This window comes from Adiantum capillus-veneris, chromosome 3 (assembly GCF_014529385.1).
Source record: "Adiantum capillus-veneris isolate H3 chromosome 3, ASM1452938v2, whole genome shotgun sequence".
Taxonomy (NCBI): Eukaryota; Viridiplantae; Streptophyta; class Polypodiopsida; order Polypodiales; family Pteridaceae; genus Adiantum; species Adiantum capillus-veneris.
In genome coordinates this window covers 65,326,951-65,351,927 of record NC_140933.1, presented here as the reverse complement: position 1 = coordinate 65,351,927, position 24,977 = coordinate 65,326,951, and positions in this window count along the sequence as shown.

Sequence of the window (24,977 nt, the reverse complement as noted above, 5' to 3'; positions counted from 1 at the left end):
CATGATTTCAAAGATACACTTATTTTAATGCATTATTGCAAGCATGATTACAAAACTATGTCAAGGAGCAATGTCATGCTTTCATATGGCATGAGGTGTCCTTGTGAATTAAATGAAAGTCTAGGCTAAGGAGACCACATGAAGACTTTTGCTGCCATAAATGGACCCTATTTTGATGAATTTTTTACACAAGGTTCCAATCCGAATTGGAAAACAATTTTAAAATGAAAATCGTAGCTAATGAGCTGAAGTTTTTGCATATATTTTTACTTTTTTATTTGGATCCACGGTTGAGGAGATATGATCAAAATACTGGACCCCAGTCTGCCCACATCATGCAAGGACAGCTCATTTCCAACTTTTCCAATTCATGTTCACACTGGCTCCTCTCTTCTTGTGTAAACCCTTGGGGGTTCCCTTCACCTATAAAAGGGGACCTCTTATTCCTTGGAAAGAACTCAAGCATTCAAGCCATTGATGAGAGGAATTCTTGAGGGAGTGAGTAGTAATGTCTAATTGTACTTAGCCCCATTAACATAAGCCCAAGCCTACACTTTCTCCTAGAGGAAGACTAACCATTCTTGTACGCTATCCTTGGAAGATCAACTCTAATCAAAGAAGGTGTTGTACTTGGCGTATCAATCAACATTGAATTCTCCCCTCTTCTTCTCTCTCCCATCAATAATGGTGCCGAAGGGTTTCAAGTAAGATGTGTTCTACATTGATGTTTTCTTGATTTCTTGTTGTTTTCATTTTCATCTCTAATCCAACATATATATATGTATCTAATCTCATCTCCTTAACCAAACCTATCTCTCTCATTCTTAGTAATTCATCCTCTCTAGGTTCTCTTTGCTACAAGTACATCTCTCCGCGTAGTATCCTTATTGCCTACGTGCAAGAATAGGGCTTGGGAGGGAAACTTCTCATCTCTTCACTTCTCTCATATCTACATTTCTCACATACTATCCTAGATGAATAACCCACATGATGATCATTTCTATCGCTTTCACTCTATACGATCTATTAGAATTAACGTATGGATTAGCCGAAAAATACACTTTCAACAACGTATAGTGTTTCTCTTTGGCCCAGAAAGGCTTAATGAAATACTTCTATCACCAGATCCCATCATACTACCTCTCATAGACTATAACTTTTCTTTTGACGTAAGCATAGTTATCTTGCTATGAACCAAGAGGATTTGTATACACAATTAATCCCAATCACTAGACAAAATATATATATTATGGTAAGCACAAAACTACAATTCCAAAGATCAATTCGTAGCCTATTTGGTCAATCAAGATTGGATGCCATTAACTCATCTATTAACCCTTTCATATTACCCATGATATGATATGACCATAGCCTTGATGTTTTCATTTTCGTATTGTTTTGACATTCTCTTTTGTGTTCTTTCTTTGTGTGTGTGAGCGCAAGAGAGAAAGAGTGAATCTTCTTTGATTGCACTTCTTTTCAAACCCTAGTCTTCATGGCATCTATGGTTTAACTCCTTCATATAGTTTTTGTTGAGTTCTCTCACAAACTCTCATAGCCATAAGCCCGGTGCTTTCCTGGCAAGACCGCAAATTTCTCGACAACGTGGTGTGAGTGGAGTTCATAAGTGACTCTCGATGCTCAAAAATGGTTGAAATGAGCGTCGCAATAGAGAGTCCACATCGTGGTTGGGAGAGGAAGGTATGTAGGGAGAGATCATGGCTGAATATATGGGGAAAAGAGGACCTAATGTGGTCAAAATCTGAGCACTCAAGTAGTGTGTGGTACTCACTCTCTCGCACTTGACGAGGGCATAAGGTGCAAAGTCGATGACACTCCTCGCCAGTGCCCCAACGTCCTGTCTCGCAGCGTAGAGAAAGGGAGCTAAGATGAATGGAGGCAATGGTGCGGATCGCACTCAACGGGATGGGCTCAAGGATGTAGGAATGGGTTCAGTTACCTCGTTCCGAAAAGAAGAGAGATTTGTAGTTTGGGGAAACGTGTGTGGTGTAATGGCTGAAGCGAGAACCTCTGGATTTCTCCCAAGCCGTGATACATTGGCGTTGTAAGAAGGCCTCATTAACTTGGGAGTGGATCGACGCATCCTTGACCAAGTGACATGCATCCCATCTTCCAAACCATTTCTTGATATCAAGCATCCACCCCGAACTTAGTATTTTGCTCTTGCATGTCTTTTGAACCATTTGACTTGCTTCATATGCGATTCTAGGAAGTCGATGCAAAGGGCTACGTTGTGTCTTACGCATGTACTCCACAACCCTTTGCATGCCCAAGACCTCAATGGGAAGCAATCCGGACTCAAGAAGTAAGAGCATGTAGGGTGTTTGTGTCTTGACTTGGAGAAAGTTGGTGAGAAGACGCTTTTGGACATTCTCAAACTCTTTCCAAGTAGACTTCCCGATGCTTCCACCCCACACCTCCACTCCATAAAGAAGCACCGGTGTCACCAATGTGTCAAAGAGGTACTTTTTGAGAGCCCAACACTTGATCTCTCCTGCATTGCACATGTTCTCAAATGCATAATAGGCCCTCTTTCTGGCTTCCAAGCGACGCATTGCACAATCCTTCCATTTATGATTGGATGGAACCTCAAGGCCAAGGTACTTGAAGTGATCTACCACTTCAAGTTTCTCATTGGTATATACAATGCATGGATTTTCATCATTGAGGGTCTTTACAAGCATAACCTTGGTTTTGGATCCATTCACAATCAGCCCGCTATGTAGGCAAAAGCGTTCCAAGACACTCATAATCTTTTGTGCATCTTCTAAGGTATGTGCCAAGAGCACTACATCATCAGCATAAAGCAAAAGCATGATCACCACATTTCCAATCTTAACCTCTTCTATGCCTTCTTGCTGCATAAAGTCAAGAACCATGCATTCCAATTCATCAATGAGTAGCCCAAAGAGGGTTGGGGAAAGTGGGCATCCTTGTTTGACACAAATAGTGCTTGCAAAAAATTCTGAAATTCCATCTCCCATACGTAATCGACATATCACTTTTTGGTAGATGCGAAAGACTGCATGCATGAATTCTCTCGGCACTTGAAGGCTTTGCATACGTCTCCAAAGATTTCCTCGCGGTACCATGTCAAAAGCTTTCTTGAAATCCGCAAAGCAACAATACAACTTTTTTCCTTTCAATCGAGACGCTTCCATAAGAACTCGAAGAGTGACAAGGTGATCAATAGTGCTATGATGCTTTCGAAAACTTGCTTGACCAAGTGCACATTTGCCATTCTTTTCAGCCCATTCACTTATCTTCATCTCCATGATACATCCAAATAACTTTGCCATTAAAGAACCAACCATTATAGTGCGATAGTTGTTCACATTGTTTACATCTCCTCCTTTGTGCAAAGGTTTGATCCAATTTGCACTCCAATCATGAGGCATGCCATACTGAAGTGCAAGGTTAAACATATCGCATATCCAATATCTTGTTTTCTTGCTTGTCCATTTAATCATTTCAGCCTTGACACCTTGAAGGTCACCTGCCTTACGAGTAGCAAGTTTCTCAAGCGCGCGGCATACATCTTCAATGGTAAAGAAGGGCGACATAAACGAAAGGGAGCTACAACACTCCATCTTATCAACATTGGGTTGCTCATAGAGATTCTTACAATGCATATACATATCCTCAAGAGTCAAGTCACCAAAGCTCTCAACACGCTTGCCTTTTAGATTTTTCCAAAACTTGCCACATCATGTGCTTTCTCTTGTGTTAAAAGAAGTTGTTTTTCGACTTCCCACCTTCTCCTCTTCTTTTGAACAAGTGCTTTGTATGTGTGTGAACATTCCAAGTAAAGTTCCTTGTCTTTGATTGCATCCAATCTTAGCAAGTGTTTTCGGGCTTGACTACATTCCATGTCAAACCATTTCTTCTTGGTGCTACCCTTCTTAGACCTTTTGCAAGACATGTGTTTCACCGAAAAGCATTCCTTCGCACAAGAGAAAATTACTTCTTTGAAAACTTTCCACTTGTATTCTAATGTTGGGCTCTCTTGATGCTCTATCATGCTTAACATTTGGTCCATCATATCAGCATATATAAGTGCTCATTTGAAGTCTAGATGTAGGTACAAATGATTCACATCATGATTGGAGGCTACATGCTTGGGCCGTTTACCACACTTGAGGTCAATACATAACATCCTATGATCCGATTCCAGATTCCATTCACCAAGTGTAAAGCTTTGTATGCATTCTAGAGTGGCTTCCGAGAACAACATATAGTCAATCACGCTAGCATCGTTGTGCTTTCTACATGTAAAGTCATTGGTGCCTTGCCATAGAGATACACCATTTGCAATGAGCATTCCGGTACTATTGCACATATGTAGAAGTGACTTTCCATAGTGATCCACTTCTTTTGCATCATTAGAACTTCGATTATACATGTATGAGTCATCCATTCTTCTTGAGACATGCGGCATGTCTACTTGTTGTGTGTCGTGTTGTAGCATATTTGTGCGAGCATTCATGTCTCCAAAAACAATGACTTCACCTTGATCCTTGTAATGAGCAATGTCTTCCTCTAGTTCAACAAAGGGCTGATCTCTATCCATATTCAAGCAAGCATAAAAGTTGGAGTCATAGTGAGGAATGTAGCAACCGGCCACAAACATGACTTGACCATTTGGTGGGCTGATTTTCAGCCATAAGTAGCGTTTATACTTATCTTCTTTGACAATGGAAACATCTTTCAAACCCTTTTTGGTCATACATGCTACGCCTCCTTGGCCTCTTCGTTGCTTTGCATTTTTGGCCCACATCAAAGAATGCACATCGTATTTGTCAAATCCAAGAATTCGTTGCGCATCATGCTCCCATGTTTCGACAAGAAGTATCACATCGGAGTCATTGGTAAGCTCATAAATGCCAATTCCCGCATTCCATGGATACCCGTTACAATTCCAAAAGCTTATTCGCAAGCGTGAGTTGGTCTCATAGATCATGTGTCCCTATTTGTTGGGTGGACTTGCATCCTCCTTAAGTGGCTTTTCTTCTTGAGGTGATACCTTAACCTTCTTGCTTCTTTCCTCATATGCTTTGCGACGTACATTTTGTTGCATAATAGTGCGATCCTCATATACATTACAACCTGTTCCTTTGAGGTAGATCCAACCATTGTCAAGGATGATCTTTCTCTTTACCTCATCATCCATGGTACATACAATAGGTCTTTCTCCCGAGCGAGGAACTCCTTGTTTTCCAGCTCGATGTGCACCATAAGCCATGATTCCTGACATGCCAAAGTGTGTAGCAAAAAACTCTTCAATAGCAACTGCAAGAGATTGGGGTGTTTCCATGCTTTCCTCCTTGATTCCATGAATGAAGATGTTCTTTGAGCATTTTTGTCGTTCGTGCAATTCTTGAGTGTCCACATTCTCTACATTCTTTGCTTGGAAAACAGCTTGCGTGATAGGAGATGTAGAAACCACATTATCCTTACATATATCAACCCATGATTTGGATGCATTTCTCATCTCACATACATCATGTCGTATTGTATCTATTGTTTCCTCTTTCAATACAATCACTCTCAACTTTGCTCAAGCGCTCTTTCAATACATTCATGTCAACAAGAGAGCGTTTACATTCTTGAACTTCATTCTCAAGATGCATCAAGCGTGTTGTTTGCATTTCAAGAACCTTCTTGAGGTGCTCATTCTCCACAATGAGAACTCTTAAAGTAACATTCTCCATTGCAAGTGCACGCAACTCTTCACCTTGTTTGTTGACGGTTTCTTGTAACGAGATCAAGTAAGCCATGATCATTGATTCCGTTGGTGTAGATGATGTGGTTGGATTAGCATCCAAATTCCTTGGAGATTTTGCATCATTCTCCATGGCGAGTGTGGCTTTTCCACCCTTGCGAGTTTTGTCTGACATTGCCTTCAAGTCGGCAACAAAAACGCAAAGTTTTGACAGTTTTTTCAGTTCTGAGATGCTGGGGGGGGGGGAGAGGATCTTCTTTATACATTAAATTGTGGAAAGAGAGAGAGAGAGAGAGAGAGAGAGAGAGAGAGAGAGAGAGAGAGAGAGAGTTCAATTAAAATTTTTGAATAACTTGTCTTAAAGAGTTCACTTCATTTATAAGACATTCTTAATAGAGAGAGAGAGAGAGAGAGAGAGAGAGAGAGAGAGAGAGAGAGAGAGAGAGTTCAATTAAAATTTTTGAATAACTTGTCTTAAAGAGTTCACTTCATTTATAAGACATTCTTAATAGAGAGAGAGAGAGAGAGAGAGAGAGAGAGAGAGAGAGAGAGAGAGAGAGAAGATCATACAAAAACATAAAACAATTTGATTGTTACCCAAAAGCTTCATATTTTCCTACACTGAAGTGAATGTTATGACAAAGATAAGACTTTGTGCTGATGATTATAATGCTTCACATCACATCAGCACCATATGGAGACACCTTTTAAAAACACTAAACTGAAGAAAAAGTCATATTGTATCTCGTCGGATGGTGATAAAAACATTAAAGTGGAAACAAAAGTTATAATATATTTAATGTGTTGGTGAATTTTTGATGAGAAAAGGTTGGCATGTTCTAATATCCACCACTTCTCTAAAGCATTCTTCAAGCCAAAAATACCTTTTTTTGCCATGTGGCACTAATCCTCAAGCTTTATCCAATGGCCCACAATTGCACAAAAAGTCCAACCCTTTCCTAAGGACTACGGATGTAGTCCAAAAAGACTCTTACCATATTCCACATCACTCTCTCACAAGCATAGAAGAATCATAGACTCAAAAAGAAAAATCCAAATGCAATGCTCCAAAACCCAAGCTTTGAAAGAGAAGTCCCGCCAGCACGTGGTGTCCAGAATATTCTCCACACAAAACAAGGTCAAGGTTCCTTTTGGCATTCTAGACTCGTTGACAAACGAAACAAAAAGAGAATCCAATTCTTCACATCAAAAGTTAAGTCAAATTATAGAAACAAATAATAAAATTCAATTCACATTAAAAGGTAGTCCAATCATATAAAGAACAGATTCAATCAGAGTAAGAAATAATAAAAGCCCCTGTTGGAACCCTTGCCCTCTCTAGGACGATTGTATTCTTTCTCTCAACTCACAATTGTGAGTATGGACAAAATAATAATAATAATAATAAAAATTCAAATGTAAGTCTAACTCTCTTATGCTTCAAGACTTGTTATAGAAATTCAGAAAGGACTTTCAAAGCAAGCAAAGAAGAAAAAATATGCACATCCACGAATCAAACCCAAGAGACCGAATAATATAACAAATGGGTCTTAAACTTGAGACCTTGTATTGTATTTAAGAGATAAATGAGATCCATTGCATTATCGGCCAAAAAGAGTCCTCTATTTTGGGAGGAGATAAGAAAAGCATCTACAAATTTTTGGGTAACCTAGGAGCACCATATTTATGCATCCACTTGCAGGAAGCAAGAAGAGAAATACGAACATCCAGAGATCAAACCCAAGAGACTGAGTTAATACAGCAAATAGGTCTTAAACTTGGGACCTTGTACTAAGAGATAAATGAGCTCCATTGCATTAAATCGGCCAAAGAGAGTGCTCTATTTTGGGAGGAGATAAGAAAAGAATCTACAAATTGTTGGGTAATCTAGGAGCACAATCTTGATGCATCCATTTGTAGGAAGCAAGCAATAGGGACTAGGTTGGTGTTTTACAACAATGGCCCTCTAGGTTTTCGTGGAGTGCTCTCCATTTTTTATAGGGATTTGGAACCAGAACTGGTCCTTAACCATGCCAAAGAGAGGTTCTTGGGCATAATAGTTAAGTGGGCATGCCATTTTCTTACCATTATTAACAGTTATGCTCCCTGCAATGCCAAGGGAAGAGCAAAACTTTGGGCGAATATGAGGGATCTAGGTTGGCCCAGTAAAATATTACGGACTTCTTGTTTTGCGATGGTATGAGAGGTCGTTCAAATTGACACTACTATTGCTATGGTGGGAGTACACCGAGGTTGGCTTAGTGAGTTACTTGTTGAGTGGTATGGGACGAACTAGCAAGGGTTCTGGATCATGTATATACACATCTTTCATGGTTGTGCAAGTAGATTTTTTTAAAACAATGTTTTCAATACTATCTACAAGGCTATGGGAATGAACATGTGGTATAAACTAAGTAGGCCTCCCCAATTTTGGAAAGAAATTGTTTAAGTAGAATCTAGACAAATACCTTTGTTTCAAGGGATGTGGTAGTGATTAGGAAACAAAAAGGAAAGTGGTGCGAGTATCATGTAGGAAGTGGGAGAATGAAGCCACAACGCCAACATTCTATGGATAGGTGGACCGAATAAGTCGAATAGCTTTCCAGAGATGTTTTTGTTTTTGTTTTTGTTATGCCTTAGGGACTAGCAAAATTTTATGAAAAGTGCCGAGATTAGCTGCCATGGACTATACACATTCTCAATTCATTTATGTTAGGATGTGTAATCCTATAGGGAATAGTGAAGCTCAGCAATTGGTGCCTCCTACTATGAGGATCTACAGAGTTGAGACTCACAACCCTATGGTGTCTGTGTAGAGTTTGTAAAGTACAACATTGGTGCAACCAAATTTGGCTAGTGCTAGAAGCGGATAGGAGCACGATATGTATGTTGACAGGTGCACGACAAAGAGATAAAGCAGGTGTGAAGGTCTGGGGAAAGCAGGTGATAGGAGAGATGTATGTGTAGTGTGGTCTTTTAGGCCAAGAAGGATCCAAAATGGTCCAAGTAGGATGGTAGGTCTAGGTTTCCAAAGACTTGCTAGAATTGAGCCTTGGGATGTGTTTTCAAGAATCTTTGCGAGGCATTCTAGACGGCTCCTCAAACGGAGCTACAAGGTCAAAGATATGACAACTCCAATCTAGAAGGTTTTATAGATCCCCGACAAATAGGGCAAGTGCAAACAGGTGATCCGAGTTGGTGTCAGTGGATAGGATTAGAGTGCTCGTGTTGTGGAGCATGTTGGTATTTTTGGATTGTTGATTGAAGCTCAAATTGGAAATATATCGCCAATTGAAGATGTGGCCATGGCGAATAGGAAATCCGATTAGGTTTATAGGGATTGAAATCAACATAGTGGATTTTTGGTCAAGCTTTGCGTCTTGCAAATTGAAAGGCTGAGCAAAAATAGTAGTGCAGGAAAGTTTGAGTAAAAAAGAGGTTCTTAGTATAAAGTCCTTAAGGGCTTTGAGGGCCAAGGCATTAACGAGCTGCCATGTGGTTGAATAGTGGTCCCCCATGGGGTTTACAAGGTATGATACCCACAATATATATACTCCAGTGTGTCCTCTTCATAAGCATCACAAAGTGAGGCGTGGCCTCTTAGAGATCATGGCTATGGTGGCAGATTGGCATGCTACATAGGTGGAACCTCTAGTGCTACTCCGCAAGCCTGCGGGTGGTGTTGGATGGGGGGAAAGGGCAACGCACGCGGAACCCAAACAATTTGCCTCTCTATAGCCCAGGATAATCAATGCACGGGCCAATCCACTAGAGTTCACCTTAAAAACTCGCGCAATCGAATCCATTCCACATCGATCAGGCCCGTTTACGACCGTGCTGCAGCACACATCAGTCTCTCTTTCTCTCTCACACACAGAGGCCCAGGGAGGTACTCACATATTCAACACTAGCACCAGATTGTCGGAACAGAGCAAAGAGAAGAAGGGGGGAAAGGGAAAGAAACGACACCAAAAATTGATATGGTCTGCTTCAATTATGACAAAGAAACCTCGTCTACACCCCCCAAAAGAACACCCGCCATGAGCCTCCTAGAACTACCTTGGTTGAAATCCAAGAAGAGGAAGCTCACCACAAAGGATCTCCTCTATGCCATGCTTGCGGAAAGGTAAGAGAACATGATGCTTTTATTCTCTTTGACCCTGGTTCTACTCACAATTTCATATCCATAGAGTTGGCCACCAAGCTAGGCATCCAAGCCTATGAGATGGGAGATGTCCTACCCGTCGATGGTGCTTTCAAGGGGCAAGAAGTTTCAGTCACTCATTAATCGGGAAATTGAGGCTCCATGTCCAAAGCTATATGGACAAAGAGGACTTCTTTATCTCTCCTCTCAAGCACAAGGACGTAATCCTAGGGGCACCATGGTTTGATTGCATGGCTGCCAGTGTTAAATTTCTTGCAAGGAAAATGTACTTTAGGTTTGGGGAAAAAGATATGTACATAGATGCTAAGGAGTTGGGTAGCACCATGCCCACTGTAAGTAAATAAAGAGCTCTATTTCCATGTACATGATTTTTGTTAAAGATTCTCAAAATGAACCTAATGCTTTAGCAAAAGAAAATATAAACAATCACAAAGAATTAGACTTATCCAATTTACTCAAGGGATTTCAATATGTTTTTATTGAAGACATCCCTTGTGAAATACCTCCTAAATAAGTCGATGATGACCATGCAATTGAACTTCTTCTAGGAAGCTCACCGCCTAATAAACCTCCTTATAGAGTTTCTCAAGATCAACAAGAGGAGATTATGCGGCAAGTGCATGAGTTAGTTGAGAAGGTCATGGTTAGGCCTAGCTCATCTCCATTTTTTCCACCCGTGTTGTTAGTGCAAAAGAAAGACGACAGATATCGTATGTGTGTTGACTATAGAGCACTAAATAGGATCACTATCAAATAGGTTTCCCGTTCCACCGATAGAAGACGTACTTGATAAGCTACAAGGGCCAACCTACCTTAGTAGAATTGACCTAAAAAGTGGCTACCATCAAATAAGGATAGTTGATGAAGACATTGTAAAGACCGCATTTCGCACTACGTTTGGTCTTTACGAATATATAGTCATGCCTTTTGGCTTGACCAATTGACCAACCACACTCAACTGCTTGATGAAGAAGCTATTCAGGCCTCATCGAACCTTTACTGCAGTGTTCTTTGATGATATTTTCATCTACTTTAATTCACTAGACAAACACAAGCAACACCTCTAGGTAATATTTCAAGTTCTACGAGAGAACAAAATTTATGTTAATCGAAAGAAAAGTGAGTTTTTCTTACAAGAGATTCAGTATTTAGGTCACATTATCTCTCAAGATGTCATCCAAATGGATCCATCAAAGCTAGAGGTAATAAAAGGATGGCCTAATCAAAGGAATCTTCAAGAAGATTTATAGGTATGTGTGCATACTATAATGCTTCATAGAAAAGTTCTCACTAATAGCAGGACCATTACATGACCTAACAAAGAAAAACGTTAGGTATACATGGACTGCCAAGGAGAACAATGCTTTCAAAAAGCTTATCTCTCAGCATGTGCTTACACTGCCAGACCTCTCAAAGCCATTTGAGGTCCAATGTGACGCTTGTGGTGATTACCTTGGAGTTGTTTTGCTCCAAGAAGGGCATGCCATAGCCTATGAAAGTCGAAGGCTCGACCTTATTGAGCAACATATAGGCATATATGAAAAGGAACTCCTCGCAGTTTTTCATGCCTTAGACTCGTGGAAGCACTATTTACTGGGGACTCCTTTCATTCTGCGGACGGATCACCAAATCCTTAAGTACTTCATAATGCAGACCAAGCTCTCCGACAAACAAATGAGGTGGGAAAATTTTCTTTTGCAATTTCATTTTCATATTGCTCACATTGCTGGCAAGCATAATCAAGTAGCCAATGCACTCTCAAGAGAGCCAAGAGTGAATGCGGTTTCCATAGCAGCTCATAATGATCTATCTTCTATGATAGATGAGTATGCTATTGATCCCGATTTTAGAGATGTGATTTCAGCCCTTGCACTAGGGAAGAAAGAGGAACCATTTACTTTACAAGATGGTTATCTTCTCTATGGCAATAGACTATGCATTACTAACTCACTACGTGAGAAAGTAATGTGTGAATCTCATGCTCCTCCTTATGTGGAGCATAGAGGGATTCAGTCTACCCTAAAAGGAATTGAAACATATTTCTATTGGCCTACCATGAAAGCAAACATACAAGAGTATGTTTCTAAATGTGTGGTATGCCAAAAGACAAAGTTTGATAGAGGGAAGCAACTTGGATTGATACAACCATTGCCAATCCCTAATTCACCATGGGAGACCATATCCATGGATTCTATCTTTGGATTGCCCAAGTCTATCCATGGGAATACGAGAATATGGACGATAGTAGACAGGTTTCGCAAACAAGCTCATTTCATACCTGTCAAAAAGACTATCAAAGCCCATCAAATGGCAACCCTCTTCATTTCACAAATCTTCAAGTACCATGGCTTTCCGATGTCCATAGTGTTGGATAGAGATCCTAGAATGACCAATAATTTTTAGAAGGGTCTCTTTGAGAACTTAGGGACAAGGTTAAAATTCTCTTTGGTCTATCACCCACAAACGGATGGCCAAAGTGAAATAGCTAACCTAACAATCCTTGATCTACTAAAGGGCTATGTAACAGAAGTAGATCAAAGGTCCCAATGGGAGAAGTACTTACCCTTAGTGGAGTATGCCTATAATAACACTGTACATACTTCCACGGGAAAAGAACCTTTTGAGGTTATTGAGGGAAGATCCAAAAGTCCCTGCTACTTAAGGTACACGAAAGATCTTCGCTACAGATGAGTATAGCCAAAACATACAAGAATCTTTCCAAAGATCAAGGATGTATCTCTATCTCACAGCAAATGCAAAAGGCTACTGCTGATAAGCACAGAAGAGCCCAAGCCTTTAAAGAAAAAGATTGGATCTTGCTTAAATTTCCCAAGGCTTGATTAAGGCACATCACAGGCAAGAATCCTATGGGACACCAAAAGTACTATGCTAAGTTAGCAAAAAGGTACTATGGTCCCTTCCAAATTCTTAGACCAATCAATGAGATGGCCTATCAACTCAAATTGCCTAGCCATTGGCTCATACACAATGCTTTCCATGTGAGCCTACTAAAGCCTTACAAAGGAGAGACACCTCAAGAACCAACTATTGAAGACCCACCGGAGATTGAGGACCAAGAAGAGGTGATGCAACCCGAGTCCATTCTTTGACATGAAGAAAAGGTATTAAGAGGTGGTAAGACTATCCGACGGTATCTTATTAAGTTTAAGAATTATCCTTTTGAAGATGCTAGATGGATGCAAGGCATACAATTAAAGGATAACCTAAACCTCGTCAATGCTTACAATGCTTCTTCAGAGTAAGCAAATGTAAAAATGTTTAAAATGAGAAATTTTTTTGTCTTATAAGACTCTCTTTTTCTTTATTGTGCACAAATGTTCAGTAGTATGCATGCTTAGAATCAAGTTTATGGAGATGACGTCTTCCAAACACCAAGTAGAGCTTGTCACTCTACTATAGAAGATTGATAGGACTAAATATGCACAGACATTCTTGCGGCATCCTTAGGCTCTCAAGCACCAAATGGATTAGTCATCCATTCTTGAACGATGTTGTAGGGTAAAATAGGGATCCTCTACCCGCTAGAAAAAGGACTAATGAATAGGCTTTATCTTCTCTACCCCATAGTCGACGAGCGACGACTATGATTTCAAGAGAGAGGTAATGTCATAGTAACCAATATCTAATTCTCCTAAATGATTTTCTCATGTTAAACTGATCATTTAATATGGGGAAGTACCAGGGGAGAAAAAGCTAGAATATTGGTTAAGCTGGCAGACCGGCCACAACAGGGATCCAAACGAGGGAAAATAGGGATCCAAAGGGGGGGGGGGGGGGGGGGGGGCATCTGCAAAAGAGAAATGTGCAAGAAATGGGCTTCAAATACCTAAGGTTTAGCCCATTAAGACTTCCAAAAATCAAAGGTAAGTCCAAATGGTCAAGCTTAGTGGAATTGGATGGTTTAGTTGGTGATCAAGAAGTCTTCCATGACTCCTAAAGAGGAGGGGGTGAGCCCTAAAGGTACGGGAAGAGAGAGAATCTTGTGAGATAACACACACACACACACACACACACACACACTCAAAGGCTTCCCTTTACAGAAAGTTCATAATGGACACATGTCAGCTCCCTAGGCCAATTTCCCACAAGGTGCATTCATATCCTATTGGATGGCCATAGAGGTGGACCAATGAGAATTATTCTAGAGTAAATCTAGTTTAATTCATTTAAAAACACTTAATAAAATAAACAATAAGAATTAATCTCTCTAGAAGACTATTGGACAGTCTCGCAAGGGGTCCAATGAGCATTCCGCAGCCCAATGGCTTGCCTGATTCCTATTGGCTAGAAGACAAAGGGGTCCAATAAGAGTTTATTGCATTAATTAATCACCTAAAGATCTCACAAAAGGGGAAAGGGGGACATATGTCACAAGGCTATCACGTATGCTTCTCATTTTTTATTGGCTAAGCTTTGCAGGGTCCAATGGGGTGTCATCATGAGTATTTTCCAAGAGGGGTCGACCAAGAGAGAGAGAGGGGGATGAATTTGACAAGGCATTATCAAACATACACTCACAAAATCTCATGTGTGAAGCAAGAAGACTCTCTCTCTGTCTCTCTCCTTCTCAAGCTTTAATGGAAATCTCATCATCTACTCCAAGCTTGGAGAAGAGAGGCCTACACCAAAAACTCTTGGCTTTGTGATTCAAATCCAACCAAGAGCCAAGCTTCAATGCATGATCATCCCCTCTACCATGCTAATTACTAAGCTATGCTAAGCTATTATGAGTGATTAGGTAAGGAGATATACTTCTTTCTTGTAAGACTAATCCTTCTTCCTCTCAATCTATTCTCATACCCCGCTAGCTCTCACCATCTTTCAAGGTGTGTGAGGTCTTGGGTCTGAGCACCGTGACGGAATTGATGTTGTGTTTTAAAGTGTTTTCTTAGTGCATGAAGCTTCCATCTTCATTTCACTAGCTAGATATTGAAGGAACACAAAGTATTGTATTGTAAAATGTCTCCCTTGATGGGGGGAAACCTATAATACAAAGCCTTCTGGAGGGGGGACCGGCTCCATATAAATCTGGTCATCAACTGTTGTCAATAGCTTAATTTCTCTCTCTTTTGAAGTATTGTTCATGCCTATCTAACTAGGTGTTATGCTTTTTGTTGCTCTCTGTATCAAAGTAATCTTGCTATGCTCATTAGGAATTGATTCTAATGAACTGCTCACTATGTCTATTCTATTTTCCACTACACACAAGTTATTAGGCCATCAAATGTTACAGTAACTATATAGTTACTCCACTTAGGAATGAGTGAGATTTGAAATAATGTCACATGAAGTATGGGTGTTTGTTTTTGGCATTGAAGATAGTTTTTCACAAATGAGTGAACATCACTCCTCATGGTTGGCCAAAATACTCCAAATCTCAAGATTCCTTGCATAGTTTTCTCTTCAGCAAAGTGAAGCTCTACTATGGTAATGTGTGCCTGAGTTAGGTATTGGGTTTTCTCCTCAGGATTAATACACAAAAGCAATATTCCATCTCGATTTCTTTTGTATAGCCTTTCAGTTAGTAGTTGATACATAGTCGATTTCCCAATTAATCTTGGTGTAATAGGAAGTGATATTTGAGAATCCACTTGAGCTATAGTCATCAATGAAACCATATTTTTTTTACCAACGGGTATCATTTCCATAGAGAACAAATATGCATATGGTAGATCATCATCTAACCCTTTTGGTGGTTCTCCTAAAATAATCCTTGATAAATGATCTGCTCTTTGATGTGTGGTGCCCTTTTTTACAACTACAATGAAATCAAATTCCAAAAGAATGATAAACCATCTCACGATTCTCCCCGTGTTGCATGGCTTGTTGATCATATACAATAAAGCTTGGTGGTCCACAAAGAGTACAAATTTGTTGGCTAAAAGGTAATGTTTATAATTTTTTACGACATAGATCATCCCTGATCCTTTGCTTTTGGTGGTTGTATAGTTTTTCTCTGCCACATTGAGTTGTCTACTAGCATAGAAAATGGGAAAATCAAATTTTTTGCCTCCTGGTTGAGCTAATATACACCCAATGGAAAAATTGGAAGCATCAACATGTACATGGAATATCTTATTCCAATTTTGTGCTTTCATTATTAGGGCCATAGTGAGAGCTTGTTTAAGCTTCATGGAGGATTGTTCACAGTCATCGGTCCATACAAAGCGTGTAACCAAGCCGTACATGGATTTTGTGATTATAGCATACGTATAAATAAATTGTCTATAATATCCACAACGTCCCATAAAAACTTGAACCCCTTTGACTGTGTTCAGTCTAGGCAATTCCGCAATAACATGAATTTTATCCATATCGATCGGTATGCCATTTTTAGACACTATATGTCCAATAATTTTTCCTTGTCTGCCCATAGATGTGTACTTTTCAAGATTTAAGCAAATCCTATAAAGTCTACTTTTTTCAAAGACAGTTTTGAGATGTTCAAAGTGATCAGCTCGGGTTGATGAATGTACACATAAATCATCCATATATACTTCCAAGATATTCCTAAGATATTCTTTGAAAGCATGGCTCATCAATCTTTGACAGGTGGCAGGAGCATTAGTTAGCCCAAAAGGCATAGCCCTATAGGCAAAAATACCCCATTCAGTTACAAAGGCAGTTTTATGTTGATCTTTTTGGATCAACCAAAAGTTGAGTGTACCTCGGAAAGCCATCTAAAAGTTGTAAGCTTCTTTTCCTACAACTCGTTCTAAAACATGCTCGGTGATTGGAAGAGGGTAGTTATCTCTAATGGTGGCTGCATTTACTTTTTTAAGATTGACACATAATTTTCTATTTTTCTTGGGTACCACCACAATTGGAGACACCCAATTTGTGTGTTCAATTTCATAAATGAATTTGGCTTCCTTGAGCTTCTCTATCTCTTTTTTTATCTTTTTGGCAAATGTTTCATTATAAGTATATGGCCGTTGTCTACTTGGTTTTGCATCATCTCTCATGGGTATGGTATGTTGACAAATTTTTGGATCAACACCTATGAAATCTTTATAAGACCAATCAAAGATATCTCGGTATTCTTTTAGTAATCTTAGCAAAATCTCTTCTTATTCTTCAATCAAGTCGTTCACAATGTAGGTAGGTCTGGCCTCTTCTCTTGGTTCGGCTAAATCTGCATTTTTAGATCCTTTATATGACTCACCCTGCTTTCTTAGTTTCCTTACATGTTGTTCCACTATGATCTTTCGGTCTTTGAGAGTATATTTCTTGTAGTGAGATGGAACACTCATTACATCTTCATTCTCTTCCTCGATTGTTTCCATTTTAGTGGTATACACCTCCTTTAGAGTTTTCTTCAACTTTTGATATTTTTTCTTTCATTCAACCCATGTCATGGATGATTCATCATCCTAGTGCTTAGGTTTTGATTGAGTTTTCCTTCTTGTTTTCCTTGAAGTTTTTGATGTTCCTTGCTTGTTGTTTGAAGGAAATCTACCTATGGTTTTGTCTTTGACACAATCATGTGCATCTATCTGCATCAAAAATTATGTTTTGCTAGAAATTGATGACATAGGTCTAGATTTCAAGTTTTTTGTTTATATTTTTCTTCTATACCATTTTTGTCTTCTTGGTTTCTGGTTTGAAAAGTCAAAAAACTTTTCTTCATTAGGAAAAATGTGGACTCTCTTTGGGCCATATAGGATTAAGGTTAATTAGGCTCTAGCCAATAGGAAGAGAGCAATGTATATAAGTCTAGAACCTAAGAAAGTAGAGAGAATAATAGGGTTGTGCACTAATTTATTGCTTTGTATCCTAGAGGGAGGTGGATGGGTAAAAGAGAGAGGGGGGAAAAGGGAGGGGGGGAGTGGTGGGTCCACAGTTACGTTTTTGCAAAAACCTTAAAATTTCAAAATTTTCAAAAAAAAATTAAATTCAAAATATTCCATCCAAAACTCCCCCCAAACCTACCCTATGATCAAAAAGTCATTTTCTCACTCTAAAACCTTTTTTCCAAGACTCCCTTCCTCCATAGCCCCTTTCCATAACACAAAGCTCTCACTCTCTCTCTAAACTTTTACACCTTCCTCCTTCTTCAAGCTCTCCATTGCAACTTTAAGCTCCCACTCTCTCTCTAAACTGTCTCCCTCCTCCTTCCTCAAGCTCTCCATTGCAACTTTAAGCTCCCACTCTCTCTCTAAACTCTGTTTGCCTCCTCCTTCCTCAAGCTCTCCATTGCAACTGTAAGCTCCCACTCTCTCTCTAAACTTTGTCTCCCTCCTCCTTCCCCAAGCTCTCCATTGCAATTTCAAGCTCCCACTTAAGCATCCATGGCAAACAATGGTCAAAATAGACGTCCCAAACCCATCATTCAAAGTATGGTTCTCCACAACTTGAAGAATGTGGAGCAGCAATGGGAACCTTAGCTTTTTAAAGAAGGTGCATAGGTCTACATGCAACCTTCAGCAATCGGTCCCCATCGTGTTCGTGAAAGAACAAACGTTGATCTTCATTGGAAGGGAAGACTACTAGGCTTCAAGCAAGTAAGAGACAAGGGTACGGTGGAAATCGTTCAACATGTTTTCATGTTTGGACACATGCGTCTACGAGGGATCACCAACCCAAGGGATTTTCCTTGTAATTGTATGTCCCTTGCACTTCAATGGTTTTGGTGGTAACAAAAAAATGGACTTTTTACATCTCACGGACTGTTTTGTTTCTATGTACATGTTTTTCCTTGTAGCCTTGTGGAGGAGCAACCACTCTCGTGCCTTTCAGGCACATTTACGGCCATGCATGCAAGTCTTGGGGATATGCTCTTCTCCAACACAACTTCATCAAACCTTGCACGACAAAGGGTGTTCTTCTACACCCACAAGTACATTGTACCTACAGATGAGGAAGGCTACGGAGAGCTACAAACTTTGGAGGCTACAACCTTGCGTAGCATAGAGTAGCCAAAGCCAGATGCATTCACTGTAATGTCTTTGAAAGCCAAGATTGTAGCTGATGTGAGAGCATCATTAAAATTTGGAAAAGCCTCGCGTTCCGTTGGGCTTGGATGGTGTTGTCCTGCTCATGTCTTCGCTAGCATCTTTGGATCTTTGCCTTTCTATCATACAAATACTATGTATGTTTGCAAAGATCTACAATACGATACATTGGAAGCCATCCTTGGGGAGAAGTGGGGGTATCTTGAAGGACTTCACAACGGAGATCGCTTTCAGTGTCAGGTTGGAAGTTTCGGCATTGCTATCCGTTTCATCAAGGTGCGCTCCACTCTTTACGTGCGGTACTTCTATGAAAGGTGGATGTGCAAGCTTGGTGAATGGATTCCATTGCAATCCATCGATGCTACAATTGAGGTATTTGATATTGCAATCAAATTGTCGAGTGGTGCCGTTGAAATCGTCCAAGTGAACAAGCATTGGACATTGGCCAATGTGCGGGAGCACTTAATGATAATGTGTTTAGAGCATGGAGAAGATACAAAATTTTGCATCGGACGACGTAAGGTGAATGATTTTTCTCTCTTAATTATGTTATATTTATGTTCTTTTGATTATTACCTGCTCTAAGTTGGGTATGCTTTTTTTTTTTTTGCTAGATTGGTAGCCGCATGGAGAGCACGATTCAAATTGAAAAGGCGTGGACGACGGAAGAGAATTTGATTTTATCATTAGAGTAGTTATGTTTTGTACTTAAATTTTTTATAATATCACAATTGTAAGTTCAAGCGGATGGTTGTATCAAATTTTGGCAATGCACATTATCTTAAAGTTTTAGTGATGTGTTTTTTGAGTTAAATGATTGTAATTTAGTTTGTAAGTTTTTTATAACTTCTTGTTATTTGTGTTACTTTATGAAAATTGTTTAATATTTTAATTATTGTTTTTTTTTTTTTTTTTTGGGGGGGGGGGGGGGGGCATGCTATATAAAGCCTCCTTAACCCTACCATTTTCACACTCTTTGCCTATTCACACTCTCATTTGAGCTCCAACACTCTTTGCATTCCTACTTTAAGAGCTAGCATTATGGCATCCTCCTCCACCCCTCCCGAAGCCACAGCGTTACAACGCTTCCAAGCATTTTTACAAACAACCGAGTGGCAAGATCGTGACGATCTTCACAATTTCTTCACCCAATTCCCTGATGTGAATGCAACTATTCACCTAAACAGCCAATCTTTTCAGCCTATCTTAGAATTTTTTGAATTTTACATCAACAAGTATGCTGTACCAATTGTCGGACAAGGGGAATCGCGGATTCCATGCGATTTGCTTCGCTACATACACAAAGGTGATCGGCCTTTCACCCAGCGACTTTAGCGATTTTGTGTAATTGCGGGTGAGGCAGGTCAGTACATTGAAGATTCACGTTTGAAAAAGAAGAAGTTCGGCACCCAGTTTCTAAGTCGCTTTGAGACTTTTGTGTTTCTTCTTGCGGAGGAGCCTGAAAGATCTGAGGTGAATTTGCCTCATTTGCGCGTTGGGGGTGTCGTCAAGGACACAAAGGAGCCCATTATCGCACCCTGGGATGCAAGCAAAGAGGGCAATATTCTTGCCCTAACCTACCCAGGAGGTGTCATGGATGCCGCCAAATCCATGGGTGATGAGGGTGCAGAAGCATCCTTTAAGCCCGCTGCAGATGCGCCGGAGGAGACATTAACTCCGGAGGTTTTTTTTGAACACCTCTCCCCAATTGTGATAGATGGGGAGGAATATTTGTTTTTACATGATCTTGAAAAGACTTTTGACATCCGCATGGATGAGTATCTGTCCATCCTCTGTGCCACTGTAGAGTCCTCTGCCATTGACCCCTCTTCCGATCCTTTGGATTGAAGCCTCCTTCCCCTTGGAGAGAGTGTGGTAGATACAGTGGAGTTGGCAATGGTGGCGGTGACAGATGCACTGCACTCATCTGTGTCGCAGGATGAGTTTGTAGCTACACGCGCATTGCTTGAAGCCCAACGCACTCCTATGCCTGTTCATATAGATGAACTTGAGAGTGTCGCTATGGCTCCCAATTCATCTATTTCTCTTGACAGCAAAGGCATAAACGATGAAGACCACGAAAAACAAGAGGTATTAATTGATTTTTGTTTTGTGATTACGTTAATTTTCATTGTTGCATTCTGAAATCTTACTTACCTATTGATTTCTTTGTAGAATGTTGTGGAGCTGGATGAGCATGCAGGCCGGGGAGGAGATGGTAGGCGCCAAGCTTTTGGATGGTAGTCGTCTCTTACGCATTACCTTGGCAAGCTCCCCTAGGATGGCTTTGCGATAATCCACAAGGAGTACACTCCTTGTGGTCAATTTTGGGTGTTAATGATGAAAGCAATGAACCGCATCCTATGCCTGCCAACCATATCTCAAGCCTCCCAAGTTATCTATCTTGTAAATAAATCTCTGGCCGGTGCTGCATTTGCGACACACATTCGTGGTCGTGTGCTTTGCAACGTGGCCTTAAGACAAGCTGTAGGTCTAAGCAATGTGGAACAAATTGCTTGGGATGTGCTGCACAAACAGCTTCCTTGCGCCCAAGAGCGCCGAGAAAACATTGCTCGCCATATCTTAGATGGCTCAAACAGTCAATAGATGCATAAATCTTGTAAGTAACTCCTTCAAGTATGTAATGAGATATCACATCTTTGTACTTTGTTATTTCAAAATTCGAATGGAAATTGATTTTAACTGGTACTTTTCAACTTCTATATTGAGTTTATTGTACGATAGATAGTATATGATTGGTTCTATCTTGTGATACACTTGTGTAATTCTCTGAATCAAAATAGAGTTTTTTTCAGTCTAATCTCCATCAATAAAAACATAATAACATTGTATTCCTATAATTTTGGGATAAAAAAGCTTTAATTAGGCTATCTAAAGGCCTGCCGCAGAGGCGCGCGAGAAGTCAGAAGTAACATTTACTTTTGGCTTCTCGCGCACCTCTGCGGCAAGCCTCTAGACAGCCTAATTAAAGGTTTTTCAAGCAAAAATTATAAGAATACAATGTTTTTTTGGTTATTCAATCAACCAAAATTGGTTGACAGTTCTTTTATCCACATCTCTCTCTCTCTCTCTCTCTCTCTCTCTCTCTCTCTCTCTCTCTCTCTCTCTCTCTCTCTCTCTCTCTCTCTTTTCCTCTCTCTACTTAGCTTTACTTATCACTTAAAACAAATGTACACAACTCGTTATATTTGAAAAAGCCACGACCGGTTATATTTCAAAAAGATATCTTCACATTGGCAAAATTGCCTAAAAGTCAAATTCAATCTCTTTGTCCTCTAATTCGACGTGCAAGAGCTAAATCTTTGGGCATTATTGTCACCTGTTTTGCATGAATAGCACACAAGTTGGTGTCTTCAAAAATAGAAATTAGATGATATTCTGCCGCTTCTTGCAGAGCTTATACGGCGATACCTTCAACTCGAAACGCCATTCGATAACTTTGCATGATCTCTTTTACCAAACATGCGAATGGTGCCTTGCGTATGATAAGGTCTGAAGTTTTTTGATAGTGACGAATCTCTTGCAACGCCTTTGGAATGTGTCGCTTCACAGCAGGAGCCCGTTGTTGAGGGATGGTAAGATCTGGGACATGGGCCTTGCGAGGGTGAACCTTGAAAAACTTTTTCTTTTTACGAGAGGGCTTGCGAGGGGGAGCTTGCGCATCTTCAAGGCCACCATGTGCTCCGACTGGCTCTTCAACTCCACCCTGCGCTCCAACTGGCTCATCTGCTACATCCTCAAAATCCTCTTCATTTAGTAACCCATGATCACCTCTAGGCTGATCTGACGGCAGAGCGCCGAAGCCACGTGGCAATGTCTTCCCGGCCGGAACTCGATGATTGCTTGGGATAATGTGATTTTTCCATTCCTTGAGTGCTACACATGTCTAATGAACCATTTTTGACATAAAGAATGCTCCATGCACATACAAAATATGTTGCATCAAGAAAAAATGCTTAGATCAAATAAATATTTATGTATAGCATCAAAATTTGAACTGAACAAAGTAACTTACCATGTAGTGTGTGATATTGCTCTCTCCCCGCGCTTACACAAATGCTTTAGTGAAATTCGAAATGTGATCTTTGAACAAATTTTGTTGCTCGCTCGTGGTTTGGGGCTTCCACATGATTTGAAGCACTAACTCCAAGTGGTGCCACACTTTCCTATGCAGATTTACAAGCACGGGATTTGAATCTTGATCGGTCGTACACTTGCAAAGCACTTTCCATAGCTCCCATGGAGCATCCTCTTCACCCCTCTCCTTTTGCATCTCTGGTTTCTTGAAAAACCTACGTGCTTTCACACCATTCATATATACTTTTTGTGGCACTTCATGCATATTATCCACCTCACCGATGATAGAAACATTGCCACCATGACATCCAATCGAATTTAGAATTGTTTCAACTATTCCAATGGCTTCCACCGATCTGGAAAGTGGTTTCATTGTGAAAGCGTACTCTATGTGAAGCTTTAACAAGCGATCAAATATACGCATAAAGGCATGCAAAGTGCAAAAGTGTACATTTGTAAGTGGAAGATTGATAATGGGATGCCATGTTTTATCTTTTGTTGACTAATTGGGGACCTCCATGATAGGACACTTCAACACCGAGCACACCCAATCCCTTGCATCATCATCCATTGACCCTGTTGCCTGACTTCCCTTTACATTTTTCTTTGAAGACGTGGAGCCACGAGTACTCTCCTTGTATCCTCGTACAAAATATGGACAAGGAAGAAGTGATGAAGCACCTTGTTTACACCCAAGTATACATTTGATTGTTTTTAGATCACCTCCTAAGTGCCACTCAACATCAAATGTACCTACTCCATCTACTTCTAGCTGTTCTCCCTCTAGTTGTGCCTTAATAACCTCTGTGATCCACGGGATCATAGAGAAGACCCATGCCAACACCTCATGAGTCTCCTTCGGAACTTCAAAAGCTCCTAACCACCATATTTCTTTTTCCGATTGTACACTAAATGATGGTTTCTGAGAATGATCACCGATAGCATAGACTTTTGCAAAAAACATTGCCTCATTCATGAGTGTCACACTCATACGTTCCAATCTCCGTCCTTTGACAATTTGACATTCATCTAGCTTAAGTATAAATATGAGCTTCTCTCCAAGTACTGAAACAACACAAGAATTGAATTGTTATACTAAATGATATTCAATACAAATAAAAAACGACATTACAATTTGTATTACCTTGTGGAGACAAAGCATAAAATTTAACCATAGCTCATTGTAGTCATTTCAAGTCAACAAAAATATTGTTGAATTGATGATAACTAAAAGACTTTGTCCCATTAGGAATATTATTGCCTCCCTTTATATTACCACGTGACTTGGCACTCGTGGAAGAGTACACCATGGATCCTTCAATGTGTTTGTATTCGCCAAGGGATTCCCGAACGAGATCATTGTTTGCTTTTTTTGCAAGTTGGACCCTATGTGGAATAGGAAATAAATTCTCGGTGATGCCTTGCTCTCGTAATGCATCTTTCATCAATCCATGAAGTGCATGGTATGCATTTGTGTTGATCCCAACCTCATCACAAGCTCTCTAGACATCATCCTCAGACACAAGGTTAGAGATCTTTTTTAGGATCTCCTTTGTGATGGCATCTTTCATGTGTTTGGCCTTTTCACAACCTATGATGTAAAGTATATCTTCCTTTGAGATGCATCCTAGGAGAAGGTTGCAACGGTCCTCTTGTCTAAAACTTCCACACACATCTTGTATATATATCCTATTTCAAAAGGTGAACCGCGTTACAAATTGATGAAAATTATTTGAGAGTTATAAACACTGTGAATTTAAAAAAATACCTGGTTGCCGTGATCCGCTTATTACGTGCCCCTCCATTAGATGCTAAGTTTTCAATGGAAGAGAACTCCCTCTTACGCTCACGCATGCCAAATGGAGTGGCTTTTGGGTGCATCATTGCAATCTGTAGCTTAGTTACCTCTGTTTCTGTAGCTTTCATCTCCTCTTTAAGATCTTTGAGTTGTTTCTCTGTGGAATGTAGTTGTTGTTGGAGATCTGTGGAATGATTG